The sequence below is a fragment of the Phodopus roborovskii genome, unplaced genomic scaffold (genome assembly GCF_943737965.1).
Source record: "Phodopus roborovskii unplaced genomic scaffold, PHOROB, whole genome shotgun sequence".
Lineage (NCBI taxonomy): Eukaryota > Metazoa > Chordata > Mammalia > Rodentia > Cricetidae > Phodopus > Phodopus roborovskii.
Window position 1 is genome coordinate 40904 of NW_026126164.1, and position 4825 is coordinate 45728.

Consider the following 4825-nt stretch of genomic DNA (forward strand, 5'->3'; position numbering starts at 1 on the left):
TGAAATTATTTTTATTGCTAATTCATAACTGTAATTTTGCCACTGTTATGAATCATAATGTAAATATCTGGCATGCTGGATATCTGATATACAACCCTTGTGAAATGGTCATTCAATCCCCCAAAAGGGTCATGACCCACAGGTTGAGAACTAAAGTTATAAAGGGTGAAAAATGATCACTAAGAAATGAGAGGGAAAATGGTATCTAGAATGAATATTGGGTTTGATGAAATGTTACAGAATTCTAACCCTAATCTTCTTGGTATTGATTAGATATCAGGAAATGGCTTTTTTTTTTTTTTTGAATCAGAGTTTCCTATGCAATACTGTCTTTTGGAGGTCCTAAAAATTAGAAACATTTATGTAAGAAAGAGCCTTTCAGACCTTGGGGTGGCAATTCCATCATAAGTAAAAACATGCAAGACAAGCATCATTTTGTTTAAAAGTTTGTACAAAATATGAGAAATAAACTTCTCAGAACAGTGCATTTGAGAACAAACAGAATCAGTACATTCCCACTTTCCCATGATTTCACTTTTTACAGCTTCAAGCAGTGAGCTTTTATTTTGAAGATATTGATGTTTGGATAAGTGATAATAAATCAAGTAACGTTTTGTATAATTTTATAGTCTCATAGTTATTTTTTTAACTTTAAACAAAATTTTATTACACAAAAGTTGTCACATAATTGGATACTTCTCTACTTTGTACACAGTTATTCTCACTCTCCACAGAGAGGCTGCTTCTGAACTCACCTGGTGACAGCACTACAATCCTGACTGTAACAGAACAGAACTGCCTCAGGGGTTTAAGTTGAAAGCAGGACAGTGGTATATGGCTCTTTCACCCAGTATCAGGAATGTACAAATGTCTTTATTCAAAAATACAAAATAAATTATCTGTAGGCATGGACAATGACAGCAGTAAACCATTATATATTGTCAATGGGAACCAGTAACTGATGGTTATAATGATCAGCCAGCCTTCTCTTCAGTTATTTTCTTCAGGTGACTTCTCTGAAGTTAACGCTGAGGAACCTGCCTTGAGCTTCCTGTCACAGTTCATTGATAAGGGCAAACAAAACACTATTCTAGGAATTAGAACATGCCACCTCCCACACCCCCTCCCATTCCACCCATTGCGCCCATTCCAGGGTCCTACTCTTCTTTAGGAATTTCAGTCACTACAGCTTCTGCTGTAGTTAGCAAGGAGGTCACCCCAGCAGCATCCAGTAAAGCAGTTCTCACAACCTTTGTTGGATCAATGATTCCCTTTTCCACCATGTTCACAATCTCTCTGAGCATAGCATCATAACCAACTTCCGAGGAACTCTGCAGAATTTTCTCAACTATCAAAGATCCTTCAACACCTGCATTCTTAGCAATTGTCACTGCAGGAACTTTGAGTGCTCTTTTAATAATTTCTATACCTAATTTTTGATCTTCATTAGAAGGCTTTAATGAATCCAAGGCTGGGATGCACCGAAGCAGAGCACAGCCCCCTCCTAGAACAATGCCTTCTTCAACAGCTGCTCTTGTAGCATTGAGAGCATCTGTAACCCTGTCTTTCTTCTCATTCACTTCAACATCACTTGTTCCTCCAACATTTAACACAGCCACTCCATCTGAAAGTTTAGCAAGTCTCTCATTCAGCTTTTCTTTCTCATATTCACTAGTTGTGATGTCTAGCTGCTCAGTGATTTCTTGAATGTGTTTCTCAATTTGAGCTTTGTCACCCTTTCCTTTCAAAAGCATGGCATCATCTTTGGTGACAATTACCTCTCCAACTTTTGCTAAGTCATGAGCTTGAACATCTTTAAGATTTAGATTTAGCCCCTCTTCTCCAAATACCGCACCACCAGTAGCAATAGCCATATCTTTAAGCTGGTTCTTCCTATTGTCCCCAAAACCTGGAGCTTTGACTGCTACAACCTGAAAACCAACTTTTATCCTGTTTAAAACAAGTGTGCTTAGAGCTTCTCCATCAACATCTTCAGCAATTATGACCAAGGGCTTCCGATGAGCATTAGCAATTTCAAGAGCAGGTACAATGGATTGGACACTAGAAATTTTCTTTTCACTCAACAGAACATAGGCATCTTGGAATTCACATTTTTGACCTTTTGATGTGTTAATAAGATATGGGGAAATATATCCTCTGTCAAATTTCATGCCTTCAATAATTTCTAATTCATCATTCAGTGTTTTTCCATCCTTCACTGTGATGACGCCCTTGCTTCCAACCTTTTTCATTGCATCAGAAATGATGTTTCCAATATCTTTGTCTCCATTTGCAGAAATTGTAGCAACCTGAGCAATTTCTTCAGGGGTCGTCACAGGCTTAGATTGTTTTTTCAGTTCAGCAATTACAGCATCAACAGCCAACATCACACCTCTCCGGATTTCTACTGGATTAGCCCCTTTGCTGATCTTCTCAAAACCTTCGTTGGCAATAGCACGTGCCAGAACAGTAGCAGTGGTGGTGCCATCCCCAGCCTCTTCATTGGTGTTATTGGCAACATCTTGAACAAGTTTAGCTCCAATATTTTTATATTTATCCTTTAAATCAATTGCCTTGGCAACAGTGACCCCGTCTTTTGTTACTTCGGGACTTCCCTAACTCTGTTCAATAATCACCGTTCTTCTCTTTGGCCCCATTGTAACAGCTACAGCATCGGCTAAAAGGTCTACTTTGAAGCATTAAGGCTCGAGCATCTGCACCAAATTTAACATCTTTGGCATAGGCCTGAGTGAGATGAGGAGCCAGCACCCGGGACACTGGTCTCATCTCATGAAGGACTGTGGGTAGTTGAAGCATTTCTGCAGGGCTGCAGCGAGAGCGCACGAGGCGAAGCAGGCCATCGGCGGCGAGTGAGGGCTAGTCTCATAATTATTCTATTGGTTATTTTAAAATTTTTCTTACTCTAGATAATTTATAAATAAAGCTATACCTTAAATGTGCATATATAAGAAAAAGCATACTAAATGAGGCATCAATTGGTAGCTGTAGGGATTGGTTCCATGACCCTTACTTATGCAGAAATCCCAAATGCCCTTGATATTAAGTGGCATGATATTTCCATAAAATTTGTGCATCCTCCCAAAAACTTTGCATTCTTTCAATTACTTAAAATATTTGGCACAATGTAAATGTCACATAAATAGTTCAAATACTATAAAGGTTTGGAGTACCTAAAACTAATAACATCTATACATATTCAGCAGAGGCATAGTGATTTTGAGATTTTCATGCATGATTACTATATTTGAATCATTTTTACCCATCCGTCTCCCTTTACTAACTCCTTAGATATTAATCCCCTCTTCAAATTCATGGCTTCTTCAAGTATTGTGAGATAGATAGATAGATAGATAGATAGATAGATAGATAGATGATAGATAGATCGATAGATAGGTAGATAGGTAGATAGATACATGCATGCATACATACATAGACAGATAGATGTATATGTAAGTACATACAGGTAGACAGACAGATAAATAAAATTTTCTGAGTCCATTTATTGTTGCCTATCAGTTGTTTGTCCATGAAGAACACTGAATCCCCTCTGTCAGCAGCTGTTCATGGCCTATAATTCTACTGCCTATAACTCTTCTCTAGAAATCAGGTCTTATGTGATTTCTGGTATTGTCCAAAAGAAGCATAGAATGATCTATTTCAAGCCTTGAAAGTAAATAACATCCAATATTAAGAAATCCAGGCATGCTCTTTTGAAGACAGAAAAATAAGGACATTTCAAGTCATGCACAAAAATAAAGCTGTTCAAGATCTTTAAAGTCAGCACAGCAAAAGATAACTAAAGGAATAATATGCACATAAGAGGAATACAGACAGATTCAATCATGTGAGTAAAGGAAAAAACTAAGTGTTGTGAAGAATACATGAATGTATGACATCTAAGTAGGAATGCATCATGTTAGGAAAAATATCTCGTTCTCAATAGCTTCAGGAATTTAAAGTAAACCATGAAAGTTGGAAAGGTATTTGTGATGATGGATCAGAAGAGTTGATATGGGGAGAAAAGTTATGGTCATCATCAGATTCAAAGACTCTAGCAGAATTCAAATGTCTTTTTTCATGAAACTGGAAAATCAACCCTAAAATTCATGCAGAAACATAAAAGTCCCAGTAGAGCCAAACCAATCCTTTAAAAAAATAGTAAGGGATTCTTTTGTTTTACTAGACTTCACTTCAAAGCACATCTAAAACTAGTATTTTAATGTAAGTTACATAAAATACTGACAAGTTTTTTCTTGTTAAGGTTTTTCTCAGTTGTTCTGTTCATAAGCACCTGGAAGCTAAGCCATATTTAAAAACGCATTCAAGGTGTGATCATTGTTAGATGTGTGGGATTTTGTTAATAATCCTTTAATTAAAAATAGATTCTTTTCTCATACAATATATCCTCATAATGGTTTCCCCTCCCTCTACCCTTCCCACGTCCTCCTCACCACCAGATTCACTCCAATTATGTTTTTCATTAGAAAAGAACAGGTTTCTAAGAGAAAGCAACCAAACATGACAAAATAAAATACAATAAGATGAAACAAATATCATCACGTTGAGACTGGACAAGGCAAACAAACAGAAAGGAAAGAGCCCAAAGTAAAGGTACAAGAATCAGAGATCTACTCGTTCACATATTTAGGAGTCCAAAAATAATACTAAGCTGTTGACCTGAACAAGGGGGAGCTTATGGACCCCCAGACTGATAGCTGGGAAAACAGGATTGTATCGACTCAGATGCAGATGCCCTGAATATGTGTCTCAGTTAGAAGGCCTGGGCAGTCTAAGGGACCTCTGA

General features: G+C 37.4%; 1 pseudogene; it reads right to left on the minus strand.

Annotated features, from left to right (window-relative positions):
* Nucleotides 1-853: 853 nt before the first annotated feature.
* Nucleotides 854-2817, minus strand: LOC127218550 (60 kDa heat shock protein, mitochondrial-like; annotated as a pseudogene).
* Between the last annotated feature and the right edge of the window lie 2008 nt (nucleotides 2818-4825).